The 21,309-nt window shown below is 38.2% G+C and overlaps 1 long non-coding RNA gene across 1 annotated transcript; it reads left to right on the top strand.

The window, feature by feature from the left end:
• Positions 1-13,551: 13,551 nt before the first annotated feature.
• Positions 13,552-19,587, top strand: LOC132054345 (uncharacterized). The gene is made up of 3 exons (XR_009414254.1): positions 13,552-13,929; positions 19,006-19,038; positions 19,118-19,587. It is a non-coding gene; the product is annotated as an uncharacterized LOC132054345 (long non-coding RNA).
• Positions 19,588-21,309: the final 1,722 nt, after the last annotated feature.

Here is a 21,309-nt window from a genome sequence, read left to right as displayed (position 1 = left end):
CACAATAATATCCACAATATCATAATCAAGTATTCACATTCGATTTAGCCTTCAAAATTCATCCTTGTATTCAACTTATGCTAGCTACTTCATACCTATTTTAGCACATTTTTATATAATGCTTCTTCATCACCATTATTACTTTCCATAGCAAGATTATATCCATATCATACTAAGAATCATAACTCAAGTTAGCTTACTACTCAAAAACATCATAAAAACTACATTTGGAACTCATTTCTACTTTCTCCTCCCCCAAGTTGTTCAACAACTAAACATTCTTGATAATATGTAATAAGCATGAAAACTAACCTTTTATCTCATAAGAATGAGCTTTGGAGCAAGCTATCAACTTATATGAAAACCCTAGCTTCAATATCCAAAGAGTTCTTGGAGTATATTAACCCTAGCAAGACCTCTAGCACATGGGTATCTTGATTCTTGCCTCTTGATATTTAATCTCCCTTGGATTTTGACTTAGATTAGTTTATGGAGTGAAAGAGAGGGTTTTTGGAGAGCCTTTGGATCTGATTTGGTGAAATGAAATGTCCAAATGAAGTGGAAAGAATTATATAAAGCGGAACTTAAACTCCCGTCGGACAATTCTGCCCCCATTTTGACGGGCCGTATAAATTCCTACGGACCGTCAAAATGATCCGTAGAACTGCCCAGTCAAATATGGGTCACTGTGATCATTTGGCGCTAGGTTGGGTCAATTTGACAGACCGCAGAATTTTCTGCGGGGCGTCAAAATTCCTGCGGGCCGTCAAATTGTCCGCAAAAATTTTCTGCTCAGACAGTCTGTCGTAGAATAGCCATAACTTTTTACTCAGACGTCACATTGACGAGCGGTTTGTTGCGTTGGAAACTAGACTCGATGAACTTCAATTTGGACAAAAGAAACACACCAAAACTCCTCATATTCTAGGAGATATGCCCCCACCAATTTGGACCAAAATTCTGTCCGAAAATTTTGCCAAGTTTTACCAAAGTTCCCACAAACTCAATTCATTTATTTGTTTGTTTTTAAATCCTTCCATAGCTCATTTCATGGGCTTAAACCCCCATAACCATAATATGGGAATATGTAATCTCATATATCCTAAGGTAACTCCCATTTCCACGATTAGGATAACTAACGCCTAACGAATCTCAACGGACGAAACTACGAGGTGTAACATTCTCCCCCTCTTAGAAACATTCATCCTCGAATTATAGATGATAGACTCTTAGGGATTCTACAAAAATTTTGCCAGAGTTTCCCCTATAATATAGCACTACCATCCTGCACAGCAACCCAAAATACATCGCCTCACAGGGCTATAACAACACGACTAAGAAAACATCAAGAAAAGCATTACATACCTGAGGTTGATGGCGTCTCTGCCTGAATCTATTCTGAAGGTGAAAATAAATGCAGGTACTTGGACTTCATGTCTTCTTCGGCTTCCCAAGTCATTTCCTCTCTATTATTATTCCTCTATAAAACTTTAACTGAAGCTACCTCTTTGGTTCTGAGCTTTCGTACTTGCCTATCTAAAATGGCAATGGGGACTTCTTTATAAGACAATTGTTTAGTAACTTGGACATCATCTATTGGCACAATTCTAGAACGATCTCCAATACACTTACGAAGCATCGATACATGAAAAACTGGATAGACTGACTCCAAATCCGCAGATAGGTCTAATTCATAAGCCACTTGGCCTACCTTGCGTACGATCTCATAAGGTCTAATGTACTGGGGACTAAGCTTGCCCTTTTGCCAAATCTCATGACGCCCTTCATCGGCGACACCTTCAAGAATACCCAATCTTTCACTTGGAACTATAAGTCACTTCGACGATTATCGGCATAGGATTTCTGACGACTCGGAGCTGTTAATAATCGATCCTGTATAAGCTTGACTTTCTCTATAGCTTGCTGGACCAAGTCTGGCCCTATCAATTTGGTCTCTCCTACTTCGAACCACCCAATTGGAGATCTACACTTTCTCCCATATAAAGCCTCATACGGGGCCATTTGGATGCTAGAATGATAACTATTGTTATAAGCGAATTCAATAAGTGGTAAGTGATCATCCCAACTACCTCCAAAATTCAATACACATGCTCGTCATAAGAGTCTGAACGGTACGTTCAGCTTGCCCATCCGTCTGTGGGTGAAATGCCGTGCTAAGGCTTACCTGAGTCCCTAAACCTTCTTGGAAAGACTTCCAAAAATTGGCTGTAAACTGAGTCCCTCTATCGGAGATAATAGATACTGGAATACCGTGAAGTCGCACTATCTCTTTAACATAAAGCTTTACATAATCTTTCGCCACATATGTAGTTCGACGGTAAGAAATGAGCCGATTTCGTGAGTCTATCCACAATCACCCATATAGAGTCATACTTACGTCGAGAACGGGGTAAGCCTGTAATGAAATCCATATTAATTACTTCCCATTTCCAAGTTGGAATTTCTATAGCTTGCAACAATCCACTCGGCTTTTGGTGCTCAATTTTGTCACTTGCTGACAGTTAGGATATTGAGCTACGAATTTCGCTATATCTTTCTTCATCCCACTCCACCAATATATAGACTTAAGATCATGATAAATTTTCCTTGCTCCTGGGTGAACAGAATAATGGGAACAATGGGCTTCTCTCAATATTTGGTGGCGTAACTCGCAACATCGGGAACACATAACTCGCCTCGACATCGGAGAACTCCATCTCCTTAAATCTCAAATCATGACTCTCCTCCGAGGGAGTGTATTTCGTAATGAATTAGCATGGGATCTTCGTATTGACACTCTTTCACTTCCACTACTAGCCGACGAGACCGCCGCATTTTGAACGATAGCTCCCATACTACCCGAGTCCACTACTCGAACTCCTAGGCTAGCTAACTCCGCCGGAGCTCACGAGTTATCTCTCTTTCTCCGGATGAACATCACATAAACTTCCCATAGATCTACGGCTAAGAGCATCCCCACCGCATTTGCTTTCCGGGATGATACAGATGTCAATATCATAGTCTTTCGACAATTCTAACCATCGCCGTCGCCGTAAATTCGGTTCTTTCTACTTGAAGATATCTTTTGAAGGCTCTTATGATCCGATAAATATCAACATGGACTCCATACAAATAATGTCTCCACATCTTCAATGCATGACCATCTTTGCGACCAATTCAAGATCATGGGTCGATAATTTTTCTCATGTTTCCGCAATCGTCTTGGAAGATATGCAATCACCTTACCATGTTGCATCAACACATAGCCTAACCCAACGCCTGAAGCATCACAATGGACAACATAACCTTCCGATCCCTCTGGAAGTGTCAAGAGGCGGGGCGTGGTTAATCTATCCTTTAGCTCTTGAAACTACGTTCACAAGCATCTGTCCATTGAAACTTAGCTAATTTCTGAGTCGACTTCGTGAGTGGTGCGTAAATAGAAGAAAATCCCTCTACAAATCTCTTGTAATAACTCGCTAAGCCCAGAAAACTACGAACCTCCGTAGGTGTTGTGAGCCTTGGCCAAGTCTTCACCGCTTCAATCTTTTGGGTATCTACCTGAATACCATCGGCTATAATAATATGCCCCAAAAAGGTCACTGAGTTCAACCAAAATTCATACTTAGAAAATTTGGCAAATAACTCTTGAGTGTGAAGAACTCCAAGAACGGTACGCAAATGATCCGCATGTTCTGCCTTGGACCTAGAATATACCATGATATCGTCAATGAACACAATCACAAATAAATCTAAGAAGGGCCTAAACACATTATTCATCAAATCCATAAATACTGCCGGTGCATTAGTTAGCCCGAATGGCATTACCCGGAACTCAAAATGGTCGTGTACGGTTACTCAAGGTACGTCTTAGGAATATCTTTCTCCTAACTCGCACTTGATGATACCGGATCTCAAATCTATCTTTGAAAACCATTTGGCGCCTTGCAATTTGTCAAATAAATCATCAATCCTCGGAAACGGATATTTATTCTTGACCGTCACCTTATTTAGCTGTCGATAGTCAATGCACATTCACAAGGAGCCATCTCTTTTTCGCACAAACAACACGGGTGCTCCCCACGAGGATGAACTATGCCTAATAAAGCCTTTCTCAAACAAGTCCTTCAATTGCTCCTTCAACTCTTTCAACTCTGCGGGAGCCATTCTGTAAGGCGGAATAGATATAGGTTTTGCGTCCGGTAGCACATCAATAGCAAAATCAATCTCCCGTTCTGGAGGGAGGCCTGGAAGCTCTTCCGGGAATACATCCGAAAACTCATTCACCATGGGGACAGACTGAAGAGTCGGCCATTCAGCTTCTACATCATGAACCCGAACTAGATGGTAAATACAACCTTTGGCGATTATTTTCCTTACTTTGAGATAGGAAATAAACCTACCTTTTGGGGACACAGTATTTTCTTTCCATTCTAAAACTGGTTCTCCCGAAAATTAGAAGCGAACCATTTTCATTCTACAATCAACATTGGCATAGCAAGAAGCCAACCAATCCATGCCCATGATAACATCAAAGTCCACCATTTTTAACTCAAGTAAATCAACCATAGTACGATGGTCACAAATCACAACTACACAATTTCTATATACTCGACTAGCTATTACCGGTTCACCAACGGGTGTAGATACCTCAAAAGGTTTGATCGACTCCGATTTGACCCCAAACCGACCCGCAACATATGGAGTAACATAAGACAATGTGGAGCCCAGATCTATCAAAGCATATACATCATGAGAAAATACCGATAGTATACCTGTGACAACATCGAGAAGCACTCAAGATCTTGGCGTCCGGCCCAAGGCATAAATACGGTGACCGAGGACCGTTAGAACCGGGAGCTCTCCTCTACCTCTACCATGGCTGATCTGTGTCGTGAACCTTGCCCCATAGGGCGTATCGATGTTGAAGACCCGCCGCCGATCCGAAGGCCGAACTCTACCCTACCACCAACCGAGGGCAATCACGCACGATATGGCCTCGGCCGACCACATGTATAGCAAACCTCTGAACCTAGTCGACACTGACCCCAATGTAACTTCCCACACTAGGAACATCGTGGCACGAGTGGCCTAGCCTGACCCGAATCACCCCTGAACTAAGAACACGAAGCCTTGAAACTCTGACTCGGCCCGGAATAAGTAGATCTGTCAAATCTCTGGCCTGTAATCGTGGAGGCGCACTAGTCATAGAATGGCCTGAATGCCTAGAAAATCGCTCGTCTCGGCCCGCTCTAAACTCACTTGTTGGACCCGAAGATCTAGCCCTCTTGTTATACCCCATATCATGCTCACGCTCACCTTTCGTTGTTGTTGGCCTTCTTCCAAATTGTGGGTATGGGCTTGAATGCGTGAAATATCCATGTTATCCTGAAGGACGCAACAAGCACCTATCCATCAAATGTGGCCCTAGGCCTGCCTTACAAATCCTGCACTCGGTCACCCATATCCGCTACCATGGGAGTATACCTAGCCAAAGAATCGTTTGAGACTATACTCTAAAGCACTCATACTTCCTTGTCTAAGATTTAAAAACTTATCGTACCAGCTCGCCCTAACCTCTCGTGTGGTAAGTAGTGTCCAAGGCATCCACAATTCTTGCCATATCGGGGGAGGTGCATTGACTCCCCACGAAGCCATCCAACCGTAATGTACGAATGAACCGCGACATCCCTCAATCTATAGGATGCTAACTCCACTGATTCAATGTCCGAAGTATGCATTAACTGAAGTGTCCTCAACATCCCGTCAATAAAATTTTGGGGGTCCTCATCCGGCTTCGACCCGAAGAATTTTGGAGGGTTCAAGCTAATAAAGTCCCGGGCCCTTGCACTCAATGACCCCATCACCTTGCCGTACCTTGTCGGCGAGTCCCGGGCGGCAACCAACCGTAAGTAAATGAATGGCCCTTTTACATCTTGGCCTGAAGCATCCGGTGGACAAGCTGGGGTGCTGGAGTCATCGAGGCTCCCTCATGCTCCTCAGAAATAGGCAATGAGTGGGAGGACTGAGATTGAGCCGCATTCTGGGACTCACTTTCCTCTACAACTGTTGGCGATGCTCTTTCAGCCCGCTTTCCTGCCACTGTCTTGCCCTTTTGGGCTGCCGTAGCTTTTCTCTTTACAAAAGAGCGATTTTGGGGCCGAAATACATAATACACGGTTAGGGAAAAAGAAATCCTTATATCATGGGTCTAACGCACGATCTTATGAAGAAAGAAGGTCATTCATTCCTAAAATGTCCGCAGCCTCCTGTTTATAAGTGTGGAGCGCAACACACCCATAAACAAGACTCTACTGGACACGGATCGTAGACACGCCCTAGACGTGAACCGCTCCGATACCACTTTTTTTCACGACCCAACCGGAGGGCCACGACGGCACCCTGCCTAACTCACCCGAAAGCGCCTCTCATCGTACATTCACATTTTACATCTAGGTGAGCCACATAGCTTAATTATAATTCCTATCCATCATTCACGCTAATCTCGTTAGGCGACAATACATTCATAACATCATTAACAACTAAGCCCATATCAATGTACATAAGCCGACGAGGCTATCAAAAAGATATACAAAATATAAGCCGACAAGGCTAAGGACATCTAATCATACATAACTATCTACGAGCCTCTAAGAAGAGTACGTCATATCATATAGGCGGGACAGGACCCCGCCATGCCCATAGGTATGTACACAAAAGAATAAATACCAAAAGTTGTAGCTCCGGATGAAATGGAGCTCCTCTATATAGTCCCTGAATAAGAAATCTATGGATCAAGCCTGCCTCCCTGTCTACCTGCGGGCATGATGGAGCGTCCACAAACAAAAGAACGTCAGTACGAATAATGTACTGAGTATGTAAAGCATAATCAACATCATAATAGGAGCATAAGAGACAGCATAAGAAATAGCATAAGATGGGAGAATCAGTAGATAGTAGCCATCATCATAATTACTTACTTGTCTTTCATAGGGACCTTCCATTTCTAGTGCGTGCTCGTGTACATACACATATACAAATACAAATAGCCATATCTGTATCTGTATTCATATAAATATTCATAACCATAGCATACCCGACCATAAAGGTTCGGTGGTTTCACATACCCGATCATGACGAAGCTCGGTGTCATACATACCTGGCCCTACGAAGGGCCAGTGTTATCCGTACCCAACTGTAGTGGTGTGCGCGCGATAGGTATCATACCCGTCCATATGAGCTCGGTGTTACATTATGGTCATACATACTTAAATCCGTATACGAAGGAGTTCATGAGTATCATCGACATCATTGACATCGTCATTTTTGTTATATCTATCCTTAGAGGATCAACTATCATATAAAAGAGGCAATAGAATTGTGAACGTATCGAGAATCGTAAGCTTTGGTAATCTTAGAGATAGAGTCATTTGGAAGACAATATAGAGCTCATGAAAGGATACATATAGCAAGGGAACCATGCCTTAATGAAAGAAGGGTTAGCCTTACATACCTCTTCGACTTCTTAACTATTTAGCGTTCACCGTCAAAGCTTGAATAATCTACATTTAGAAGTATTTATACCATAGTTAAGCTTTAATGATACTCTTCAATTCAAACTAGGATAATTCATGTTCTAATGAAAATTGGGCAGCATTTCCCCTATTTCGTCAACTTTCACTATATCACAAAACAACTCCCAAACAACCACAATAATATCCACAATATCATAATCAAGTATTCACATTCGATTTAGCCTTCAAAATTCATCCTTGTGTTCAACTTATGCTAGCTACTTCATACCCATTTTAGCACATTTTCATATAATGCTTCTTCATCACCATTATTACTTTCCATAGCAAGATTATATCCATATCATACTAAGAATCATAACTCAAGTTAGCTTACTACTCAAAAATATCATAAAAACTACATTTAGAACTCATTTTCTCCTTTCTCCTCCCACCCAAGTTGTTCAACAACTAAACATTCTTGATAATATGTAATAAGCATGTAAACTAACCTTTTATCTCATAAGAATGAGCTTTGGAGCAAGCTATCAACTTATATGAAACCCCTAGCTTCAATATCCAAAGAGTTCTTGGAGTTTATTAACCCTAGCAAGACCTCTAGCACATGGGTATCTTGATTCTTGCCTCTTGATATTTAATCTCCCTTGGATTTTGACTTAGATTAGTTTATGGAGTGGAAGAGAGGGTTTTTGGAGAGCCTTTGGATCTGATTTGGTGAAATGAAATGTCCAAATGAAGTGGAAAGAATTATATAAAGCGGAACTTAAACTCCCGTCGGGCAATTTTGCGCCCATTTTGATGGGCCGTATAAATTTCTACGGACCGTCAAAATGGTCCGTAGAACTGCCCAGTCAAATATGGGTCACTGTGACCATTTGACACTGGGTATTTGACGAACCGCAGAATTTTTACGCGGGGCGTCAAATTCGCGGCCGTCAAATGGTCCGCAGAAATTTTCTACTCGGACGATGTCCGTCGTAGAATAGCCATAACTTTTTACTCCGATGTTACATTGACGAGCAGTTTGTTGCGTTGGAAACTAGACTCGATGAACTTCAATTTGGGAAAAAGAAACACACTAAAACTCCTCATATTCTAGGAGATATGCCCCCACCAATTTGGACCAAAATTCTGTCCGAAAATTTTGCCAAGTTTTACCAAAGTTCCCACAAACTCAATTCCTTTATTTGTTTGTTCTTAAATCCTTCCATAGATCATTTCATGGGCTTTAACCCCCATAACCATAATATGGGAATATGTAATCTCATATATCCTAAGGTAACTCCCGTTTTCGCGATTAGGACAACTAACACCTAACGAATCTCAACAGACGAAACTACGAGGCGTAACATATGGGAAAAGGGCGAGGCATTATATACGCATTACCACCTGATCAGCTGGTGCACAGTGATGATGATTATTATGCCCGAAGGGGCCATTATGTTATTATGCCCGAAGGGCCCATTATGCTATTATGCCCCAAGGGGCCTATATGGGATATAGATCGGGCCGTATGTTCCTTGGCACTATGACATGCATATACACGCCCGCAGGCATTTTCGATATAAGCGCACATATAGATGCATTCACGCGACATATTCGTATAATCGGACTTACGGATGCGTTCGACCACCAAGTTTAGTTTACGAGTTTCAAATTTTCTTTTATGACTCCTATGTGTATGTTACTACTCGCCTTACATACTCGGTACATTTTTCGCATCGACTTCCCTATTGTTCGGGGGGGGTGGGGGGGGGCGCGTTCCGCCCTCAAGGTCGGATAGCCGTGAAGACAACATTGCATCCTTAGGTCGCTTCTTCAAATTTCGATTGGAGCACTCATTTCTTCACGGGAGTTGCATTGCCTAGACACGGCATATATTTTGATGTTTATGGGTAGGGCGTGGCCCCGTCCCCGTCCGCGATGTCCGGCATGTCGGCAGAGGCTCGTAGACACTTATATTCCGTACAAGCATGGCGGCCAGCGCACTTGTTGGTTATATAGTTTTTTTATCGGGCAGCCTTGGCTTAGAACTGTACCCCAGCTCGGCGCAGTGATGCGTGTATGTATATACTTTCGAGGGCGGTGACATACTTAGTTTATGATACCTATTAGACAACAGATTATGTTGTGAGTGCCCTCGGTAGCCCGTAACGAGCAACAGGGTATGTTATGTATGTATTGTGGCATCTAGGAGGTCAGCTTCTGGGTGTCCGTCATAGCCCTCCGGTTGGGCTATGACAGGGTGTTTCTAAAACTACAACCATACCGTCAAAGCTCCGTGGTTGTTCATCAAAACCTGAAGTCGTTGACGAGGGTTTTTTGGTCCTTATAAAGTGGAGCGAAAACTGGGCTCAGTCGCTTATGAACAAAAATTACCACCAGGATCTAAAATCCGCCTAATTTTTCACGTTTCCCAACTCAAGAAGAAGACTAGAGATCAAATTTTTGCATGGCCGCTCCTGCATAGTTTCCCCTGCACCTGTGCGTGGGAAAATATTTAGTGGTTTCTGCTTCTGCGGAAAATTCTCCGCAGAAGCGAGGTTGCACCTGCGGCAATTCGTCTACACCTGCGAAAATCATTGGACAGAATCTCATAAGTTCCCAATTCGAATCTCATTCATTCTAAACCCATTTTGGAGACCATAAAGCTCAGACTAGAGAGATTTCAAGGGCTAGATTCAAGTTTCTCCATTAGGATAAGTTCTTAACCTAATTTAAGTGTTTATTAGTGATTAGATTAAAGGTTTTTCATAAAATGGCTATGCATGAGATTTATGAAATTGAGGGTTCAATTCGCTGCTTATTGCCATTTCTAGAAAAGGACGAGGGTAGTTTGGTCATTGAACCGCACTTCTTAATGCTATATGCATGGCTTTTAATTATTTAGGGAAAAGGTGCAAATATACTCCTTAATTTTGTGATTTAGAGCAGATATACTCCTCGTTGAAAAAGTGGTACATATATACCCCTGCCGTTACACAAATGCTGTAAATATACCCTTTTCGCAAACAGATTTTAAAAAAAAATCATTTAGCTTATTTTTTAATTTAAAAAATGTCACATGACTTTAAAAAATAAATCTACTTGTTTTTTTTAGTAGACGTATTTTTTTAAAACCACGTGGTAATTTTTTTTCTGGTGGTTCGAGTCTAGTTCATTTTAAAAAAAATGGGTAGACTCATTTTTGTTAAAATCCAAGAAGATATTTTTTTTTAACCAATGAGACAACCCACTAGAAAAAAAAATTTCCTCGTGGCTTTAGAAAATAAGGGAACTAAAAAAAATGGGTATATTTTTTTTAAATCCACGTGATATTCTTCTTAATTAAAAAATATCAAAAAGTTCTAACTATGAAAAAGTATATTTGCACTATTTATATTTGCACGGATCACTTTTTGTTTTTTAACAGGGTATGGTGCTCTAAATCAAAGAGTTGATGGGTATATATATTAGCAGCTTTGCCCTAGTTTCAAAAACCCTAGTTCGCTGCGCCAGAAAAATCCTAACCGTCCGGTGGTCTTCCTCGACGTACGGAGGTCGTTCTCTACCCTTTCATCCTTTTCCAGATTGTTCACAATTTTCAGGTTTGCTCTATCCATTCGATTTTTTGCTTTCCTAGAAGTCAGAATTGTCAAGTTGGATTTGGAACTCAGAAATCATTGAAATAAGAATTGCATATGTTCTCCCTCCTTTCTGTTTAATCCGAACTACATGTATCTCTATGGAATCAACATATTTTGCTTGGTCAATCTTTTGGGTGACTATTTTATGTCAATTTTATCCAAAACAGCAGGTTAGAATATTTCAATTATCTAAAATTCTAATTTTGAAATTTGACATAGCTCTATAAATTCGACATGGTAATCACCAGGTTTACTTTGAAATTCACAAGGATTAACACTCATATCTCCATCTGAAACTTTATTCCCCTGCTCTTGGCGCTCGTGAGATGATATGCGATCTGTTTAAGTAATTTAAAACTCACAATCATAAAAAATGATGTTAATCTGTCCGGCTTTATAGTTAATTTGGTTTTATATGACCTATAAACTAACAACACTATTATACTTTGGCTTTGCACTTCATGCACACATTTTCTATGGCTTGGAGTGTAGCTATATCTTTTTTGAGTTAAATGTGGCTATGTTTTCTTGGAAAAGAATTGACAGATATGTACTGGTTTCACAGGAACATGAAGAAAAGACTGCGCCATTGTGGGAATTTTATCAAACAAATGAATTTAATTCATGTCGAGATATCACGCCATTGTATTTTTGAGTCGTAATTTAGTGATCTCTACCGCGGAGGTAATATGTTACCCCTGAGGTCCCATACATATTGTATGTTGATTTTTTTTTATTTTTTTTTATAGTTTTGAGATCATGAGTATCTTCAACAACACAGACGGCCAGAAATAGGTTTTGGAGCATTGACAAGGACTTTTAAGTTTATAGTTGCTTTTAAGTATTTACAGGTTATGAGTAAGTAGTTTCCAAAGAATTGTGGCTTTATGCTATTAGAGAATATAATTTGTTATAAGTGTTCTCTTTAATTGAATATCTTCCATCTCTCACGCTTTTCTGGAACGATTTTGCTCTTTTGGATATTTTATATTATAGAAATGCTACCCGCAAGGGTGGCTCAGTTGGTTGAGCATGGGGCTTTCATAATGGAGGTCTCAGGTTCGAAACCCCCTGCCTAGTCGAGCTCGTCGCACGGGGCTTGCCTAGTGCGGGTTACCTCTCCTGTGTGGTTTGCGAGCTATTGTACAGGAGCTGGGTTTACCCCGTGCGCACCCGAAGGGTAGCGGCTGCGGGTTCTCATGTCATCAAAAAAAAAAAATTATAGAAATACTGAGTTCGACATGTTAGTTTAATGGCATTAAATTCAGAAGCAGGGTTATATTCGTCATTTAACTGGGCCATCAAATAGCCGCCGTTTCTCTCCTCCTTTTGACTTTAATTCTCGAACCTTTTTTCGCTGCATACGTAGCGCAGATAAGAGCCTTCGCTGTCCGGTTGCCTTCCTTGCCTAGGACCATTGAAAGTCGACAAAGAGCCTACCACTATCATATCTTTCATTCCATACCCATAACCCAATTTCTTCAGCAGAAAACCCAACAAAATTGCCCTAGCTTCATCCATCAAACCTATCTCGAAAATTAGCCAAATCTTCTACCCCATATACAAAGTTGTCTCTACTCCATTTGCTTTAGGATTATAAGGTGAAGCTCACTGTTTGTATGTTGAAATTTTGTCAGATTTCATAAACCTTCTGTTGCTTTTGATTTTTAACTTCGTCTTTTTTGCTTCTCTATTTGAAACGACCATTTAGTCTTTTTCTCTTTAATTCTGTGTTTTAGATACAAGGCTGGACTTGCAGGAAAATTATAAAAAGGCATATTTCAGGTCTTCTCTAGATAATTTCATGGACTCTTTTGAATTTTTGTAGATGCCTATTTTTCGAGCCTTTGTTGCATTCGTCACTCTAATTTGTCCTTCCAATTGCTATAGCTTGATGATGACGTTGAACTTATTCTAATGAAGATATGGAGAACAAAAAAGAACTAAATAAGCAAGCAAAGATTCCGACTAAGTTGGTCTATTGGTGAATTATCCTATTAGCAGCCAAAAAAAAAAAAAAAAAAAGATGTAGAATCCGAGTCAACATTAGTTTTCTAACCATGGATTAGGAGTTTGGCTGGATAAAGAGCAAAATGTTGTTATACCTTTGTGCCGATTTTCTTGGTGGTGGCATTTTGGAGATATCTGAAGGGGAATTGGTTAGTTTTGTTAGCACAATTTTGTACCCTACAAAGAGGATGAAAAATCTGAAGTGTGTGTTCCTATTTTAAATTTATTATGCACAACACTTTAACGTCAAATTTGTTGTTTGTAGTGTATGAAGACAAATTCTTTACTCCTTTAGGCAACCGATCTTCATAAATGATGTTTGTAACTTCTGGATTGGAATTTGGAACTCAGAAATCGTTGAAATAAGAAAGCATAGAGGTAGTTTCATCTACTTTATCCCACTTGTTTAATTCTTTTCCTTCTCATATTGCATATGTTTTACCCTCCTTTCTGTATAATCCAGACTATGCAGCAAGCTTCTTTTGGGTTTCTGATTATGAAATTCATATACCTTATGACTCTTATGGAATCAATAGATTTTGATTGATCTGAATCTTTTGAGTGGCTATTTGATGCAAATTTTGTCCGAAACAGCAGGTCAAAGAATTTCAAATATCCAAAACTCTAATTTTAAAATTCCACATAGCTCTATAAATTCGACATGGTACATTGCAGAAAAGGAAACAGGAGTGCGAGAGGACGGAGGAATATAAACCAAGGCTATGGTGATGGCGGAGGTGGTCCCAATCACCTTATTCCGGGTACTATTCCTGCTTTTTCAATTCTCATTCTGTATATCTCGTGATTTTTATATGGGGTTGTATTCCTTGTGAAACTCAAGCATACTAAGTGTTCGTTTATAGAAGCTTAGAAATTGCATTTGGTTCTACAATAATTTTAAACAGATCTTCTGATAAAAAAACATATTTTAATTGATATATAGCTGGTAAGAAAAATGATGTGGTAGAATAGTTGAACTTGCCTAGGAAGAAACAAATTAACTCGCTGGACTGTGTAATTGAGAAGCGAGCTTTCTTGGAATTTTACTCGATTAAAGATTGGATTTTTATGAGCTGAAGGCTTATATTCTGAGGTTGTCCACGTGGGGTTTGTAGCTTTTTGAGGTTTATATGACAAAGTTTTGATTTTGATAGCTTTTGGGTTTGTAAAGGATTGTGGGTGCTGATTATATAGGACAAAGTTTTGGTTTTGATAGCTTTCTTGGGTTGTTAAGGGTTGTGGGTACTGATTATATTTGTTGTGGAATGAGTTTGTGAAGATGGTATCTGAAGTGGGTAGGAGACCAACGATGGGAAACAATGAAAATTCAGTTGGAGATGAGTTTGAGACAGAAATTGGGATTTTACTTCTTGACCAACAATGACAAGAAGCCGATGATTACAAAAAAGATTTGAATATGCATAGAAATGGATCAGCTCCACCTACTGTTGAAGGTTCACTGAGTGCAGTCGTTAAAATTATCATTTGTAACTCATATATAAGTGAAAAAAAAGTATAGGTTTTTTTTTTTTTTTTTTTTTTTTTTGGAGTTGTATAAAAAGATAAGTTTTTTCTTAAGAAATCTTACTATAAAAAATAAGGTCTAACAGCTTGTTTGGATGGTTGTTACCGTATTGTACTGTGTTGTTAGTTTAAATACAATGTTTGTTTTGATTTTTACTTAAATTTTAATGTATCATATCGTTAAATCCATCGTTACGTAACAACGAAAAGTCCCATTTTATGTAATGACCGATTTGGTGTTATTGTGTCATTACCCTTTTTTTTTTCCTCATTTTTATTATCTAATAATTTTATTTTATCATTTACCCTACTTTTTATGTTAGCTCTATCTTGTACCCTACTTTTTTTTTGTAGATTATCCTTCAAATCGTTGATGTGTGAGATTATGTAATGATGGGAAACGATACAATCTATCCAAACGTTGTGTTAATAAAACAATACAATACAATCCAATGCAATACATTACCATATAGTACGATACATTATGAAACCATATATAACAATCATCCAAACAAAGTGTAAGGTATTGTCAATCTAAGCTCTAAATGTAATAAAAATATTGATAGTTTTTTTATTTATGTACATGAAATTTATCTCTTCTATCTCCATTAAATTATTAAAAAAGAAAGTCCTTTCTCAAATTTTATAACTAGTTTAAATTAAGTTGAAACAGAGGGACTAACTTGGAAATACGTTCTTTTCAAATTTAAAAATTAAATAAAACCCCGATGAAAGTTTGATACAACAAATAACAACAAAGAAACATAAAATAGAACAATAGAAAAGGAAATATCGAGGAACCCTACAAAAAGGCTACTAAATCAGTAATTAGGAGACTAACTTTACTTTTTGTGTATTGAATTGCAAGTTCCAACATATATAGGGTCGTTTGGTACACGGAATAAGGTGGGTTATCTCGGGGTAACTTTGGGATAAAATTTATACCTTGAAGGTATAAAATAAATTTATACCTTCAACCAATCAAGGTATAAATTTTATCCCAAACTTAGTCTTGGATAACCCATCTTATCCCACCAAGTTTGCTATTATTTTATCCCACCTCCCACGTGGGTAAATTAGTCCCGGGACTATAATACCGGGAAAACTTAGTCCGCTCACCAAACGACCCTATATAGCATAGAGTTTGGACCCTTCATCTTCAAAATTACGCCCTTCTTTGCACAAATACACTTTTCTTCTTCATCCTATCATATCCTCTTATTTCCCCTTGTTTCTCTCTCTAACAAAAAAAAGTTGTAGGAGTTTGTGGTTTGTGCCTGAAAACAATGGCGAAAAATGCAAGCACAGGCTTAAGAAATTCTAATTCCCGTGTGGAGGAAGAAGCACAAGAGTTTGTGTTGAACTCAAGAGAAGAAGAAGAAAGGAAGGGACATAAAGAAAAAATCTGGAAAAAAAAAAAAAGCAAAGAGATTGAAGAAAAAGAGCATGCTACAGAGAAAGAGGATAATGCCAGAAGGTTATTTTATAATGAAACTCCATCCGATAATGAAGAAGAGAAAAGTGAGGGGTATTGTCGCCTTTGGACCAAAAAAAAAAAAAAATCTTAAAAGAGTGTTGAGGGTGGAAGTGGTTCTTTTAACGCTCTTTTCATATTTTCCCCTTAATCGTTGTACTTTTTCCCTTAATTGGACCAGCGTAGCTTGAAGAACAAGTGATTTAAGGATAGATGGATGAAATTTCACTTTATTTTGTGCGGCATCACAACTGTTTCTTCTTGAACTTAATCATACATTTGAGAATGATAATTTCATCTTCGTCGCCCGACACGTTTGAAAGAGGCGAGGCTTCTTTGTTTTGAACCTCTTCAGAGAAGGCAATACCTTCATTTTCCTCGGATGGAGTTTCATCATAAAGTTATTGCTTTGTCCTCTTTCACTACTGATTGACTCTTTTTCTTCCATATCCCTATTTTTCTTCCTCGATTTTTTACGTCCCGAAGAGAAGGCAATACCCCTTAACTTCTTCTCTTCATTATCGGATGGAGTTTCATTATAAAATAATCTTGTGGCATCATCCTCTTCTCTATAGTCGACTCTTTTTCTTCAATCTCCTTATTTTTTTCTTTTCTTAGATTTTTTCTTCGTCCCTTCTTTTTACCCTCCGTGCTTCTTCCTTGCTTCAACACGAACTCTTGTGATTTTTTCGGCATCATCCTCCTTCTCTATAGTCGACTCTTTTTCTTCAATCTCCTTATTTTTTCTTTTCTTAGATTTTTCTTCTGTCCTTCCTTTCGGCTCGGTGCTTCTTCCCTTGGTTGCATCCCTTCCTTTCGCCTCCGTGCTTCTTCCACCCGGCTTCTTTCGCCCACTTCCTTTCGGCTTGGTGCTGGCTTAGCCAACACGAATAGGAAAGAGTTCGTGTTGAAGCCGGGCGGAAGAAGCACCGGAGCTGAAAGGAAGGGACAGAAAGCCAAGGGAAGAAGCACCGGAGCTGAAAGGAAGGGACAGAAAGAAAAAATCTAAGAAAAGAAAAAATAAGGAGATTGAAGAAAAAGAGTCGACTATAGAGAAGGAGGATGATGCCAGGAAAAATCACAAGAGTTCGTGTTGAAGCCAAGGGAAGAAGCACCGGAGCTGAAAGGAAGGGACAGAAAGAAAAAATCTAAGAAAAGAAAAAATAAGGAGATTGAAGAAAAAGAGTCGACTATAGAGAAGGAGGATGATGCCACAAGATTATTTTATAATGAAACTCCATCCGATAATGAAGAAGAGAAAAGTTAAGAGGGTATTGCCTTCTCTGGACAGAAAAATCTGAGGAAGAAAAAATAGGGATATGGAAGAAAAAGAGTCAACTGTAGTGAAAGAGGACAAAGGCAGTAACTTTATGATGAAACTCCATCCGAGGAAAATGAGAGGGTATTGCCTTCTCTGAAGAGGTTCAAAACAAAGAAGCCTCGCCCTCTTTCAAATGTGTCGGGCAATGAAGATGAAATTATCATTCTCAAATGTATGATTAAGTTCAAGGAAGAAACAGGTTGTGATGCCGCACAAAATAAGGTGAAATTTCATCCATCTATCCTTAAATCACTTGTTCTTCAACCTATGATGGTCCAATTAAGGAAAAGGTACAACGATTAAGGGAAAAGAGTGTTAAAAGAACCACTTCCACCCTCAACACTCTATTAAGATTTTTTTCTGTCCAAAGAAAGGCAATACCCTCTCACTTTTCTATTCTTCATTATCGGATGGAGTTTCATTATAAAATAATCTTGTGGCATTAGCTTCTTTCTCTGTAGCAGGCTTTTTTTCTTCAATCTCTGTCCTTTTTTTAAAGATTTTTTCTTTCTGCCCCCTTCCTTTCTGCTTTTTCTCTTGGGTTCAACACAAACTCTTGTGCTTCTTCCTTCACATGGGAATTAAAATTTCTTAAACCTGTGCTTTCATTTTTCACTATTGTTTTCAGGCACAAACCACAAACTCCTACAACTTTTTTTGTTGTTGTTAGAGAGAGAAACAAGGAAGGGGAAATAAAAGAAGATGATGGATTCGATGGGATGAAGAAGAAAAGTGTATTGCGCAAAGAAGGGCGTGGTTTTGAATATGAAGATGAAGGGTCTATACTTTATATTTGTTGGAACTTGAAATCAATAAATTGTTTTTAGGGAAAAGGGTAAAAAATATACCTCTACTTTCATTTATTAGCTTAGTTTGCCCTCAGTTACCAAGTTGTGGCTATTTACGTCCCTTGCCGTTATGAAAATTAACAAAAATAACTCAATTGGATGGAATCCCCAAATCGACTTAAAATCACCCAATTTCTATTGAAATTACCCACACCCTCTTTTAAGTTGTTCCGACCCACCGTGAAGGGGTTGAATTTTCCTATTATTACTATTGTTTTGATGATGGTAGTTTCTTCATTTAATGAAATGACATTGACTGTCATTTCAGAGTTGAGAAGATCTCTTTGATTGTTATTTCATAACTCAACTAGAACTTCTTTTTAGTTACTAAATTTCTTCCTATTGAAAACGAGATGTTTAAAGGTTCCTGCACAGAGAGAGAGAATCAATTTTCTTGGTAGTAGCTGTGTCACTAAGAGTAGTGGGTCATGTTGAGGAAAGAACCAATGTTAATAATGTTCGCTTCTTATTGTGTCTCTGCGTACAGGTGGATTTGTTTGGAGGGTGAGCTATGAGATGAACTTTGTATTCTATTGTTGCTTATTCTGAATTTTTTTCATCACGTTGCTGCATAATTATTTATTGATTGGTAATATCACAAAGCTAAATTATATTTGCTGCATTGATGATTTCTTACTCACTTTGTTTACTATCTTAAATTATGTCTCAGATGCTATCTGTTAATGACCTTCATGTCTCAGAGGTATCTTCTCTCTTGGAAGCCAAGTTTAGCAAATTTCATAATTTTTACGTCACTGATGTGAAAAAATGTCTTTCTCCAGGACCTACTCAGGTAGGAATTTACCATCTGGAGTTTTATTTTTGCATACTGATCATTGACTTATACGTACGCATAATCTGTGATTGCTCGAACATGTCAAAAGGATTGGCCTGCTGGAGTATAATGTAATGGTAGAAGTATGCATATATATTTAACAATTATTCGTTTTGGTTAGCTTCTTTATAGCGTAAATATGCTTTAGCTTCAGCTCAAATGATATTTGTAATTGGTGACACGGTTTTCATACCTTAGAAGAGCTTTCCTACTTTGGCAGTGGCTAATTTGTAAGTTTTTTACTTTTAGGTTCTCCTTTACACGCTTCCGGAGTTGATAAAGAGAAGCTATAGCAACAATGAATCTTCATACTTGCATTATATAATGTTCATTTATAAGGTTTTGCTTCTCTGCTTTATTGCTAGTGTCCACGAGTCCTATAGAATGTTTCTCTGAAATATCTTCGATATTAATTAAGTTGGTGATGAATTCTTAACACATACATCTTGTCGTAACAACAGATTACGTGTTAAACTCTTCGTACTTAGACAACAAAGCTGTAATTTGCTCAACTCATTTAATTTTTTGCAATATGGACTATATATGTGTCCATTGATGAGTTCGTTTGGACAAAATTTATTTATCAAGTTCAAGAGCTTGGATTTGGTTTGGGCAAATGCTTTGTAATGTAGGTGATTTGCTATATATATGAATGTCTGTGTGGGTGAAGTACTTCATAAAAGTACTTTCCCAATACTCTGAAGATTGGCATTTGGAATTTTATATAGAGAGCTTATGTTGTCATCGAAGAGTGCAGCTCTTCTATAAAAAGGTTGTTTAGTGGCAGTACATCAAAGGTCCAAAAATACCCTTCTAGTTTCATAAATTGGCTACTTTTACCCTCCGTTACAAGTTGGGGCCAAATCTACCCCTCCCGTTACAAGTTGGAGCCAAATATACCCTTACATACAGTTAGCAAAGTTTCAAAAATATACCTCATTTCTATATATTCACACATAAGCCAGTCTAGTCATTGGAATTGGGTAACATGGACGCCACATGCCATTTAACTTATTATGTGTGGTGTCTACATGGCAAACTTTTTAAAAACAATTTGGAAAAAATGGCTTTTTATTAAAAATCTGACTTTTTTTTTTTTTTTAAACTTTTTATAAAACCCGCTTCTTACAAAATAATATTTTGAATATTAAAAAATTTGGAAAATAATTTTTTTTAAAAATTAATCCAGATTTAAAAAAAGAAAGTTTTTTATGACACTTTAAAAAAAAAAATTTCACAGTTTTTCAAATTAAGAAAAATCATTTTTCAGATTTTTTAATAAAAAAATTCAAATTTTTGGAGAATATATTTTTAAAAAACGTGTTTTATAAAAGATAAAAGTTTCAGATTTTTATTAAAAGCCATTTTTTCCAGATTTGTTTTAAAAAAAAATTAATTTTTCAGATTGTTTTTTAAAAATTGCCACGCAGGCACCAATATAGAATAAGTTAAATGTTATGTCGCATCTATGTCATTCAATTCTAATGACTAAGCTTGCTGAGGGGTATTTTTGCAACTTTGCTAACGGTAGGGCTATAGTTGGCCCCAACTTGTAACGGAGGGTAAAAGTAGTCAATTTATAAAAGTAGAGGGGTATTTTTGACCCTTTTCCCTTTTCTTTATTACCGGCTGACTGGTATTTGATTTTGCACTTATCACGCGACATATTGCTACTGTTTTTCCTTCATGTTCTTACACAACACTTATTTGCGTCATGTAACAGGTCCCAATTTTCTTGTCGAAGATTGCAATAGACGAGGCTAACGACTGCATATCTTGGTTGACCTTCAAGTTGATGCATTACATTTTCTTAACATGTAAATAAGTGTCTTGTAAATCTTCAAACATCTTGTATAACTTGGCTCCTTACCGGATAGCTCCAAAGTGATATGGTAGTAAACTTATTTTTTCAATTTTGATATGTCTGCATTTCACAACTTATTTAAAAGTGACTAAAATTGTTAAAAAAAAACCCACACACATATGAATTGTTTACTTTCAAATTGGCATCAAGCTTTGAACATTTTATTTAATTTCACACGACTCATCCTTCATATCCAGCACAGGTTTTACCCCTTGTTAATGGTAAGGTCTAATGATGAAATTAAAGAATTTGTACATAAGTATTTTTTTTTTTAA

This window comes from Lycium ferocissimum, chromosome 4 (assembly GCF_029784015.1).
Source record: "Lycium ferocissimum isolate CSIRO_LF1 chromosome 4, AGI_CSIRO_Lferr_CH_V1, whole genome shotgun sequence".
NCBI lineage: Eukaryota > Viridiplantae > Streptophyta > Magnoliopsida > Solanales > Solanaceae > Lycium > Lycium ferocissimum.
This window is presented reverse-complemented; position numbering and strand designations above follow the sequence as displayed.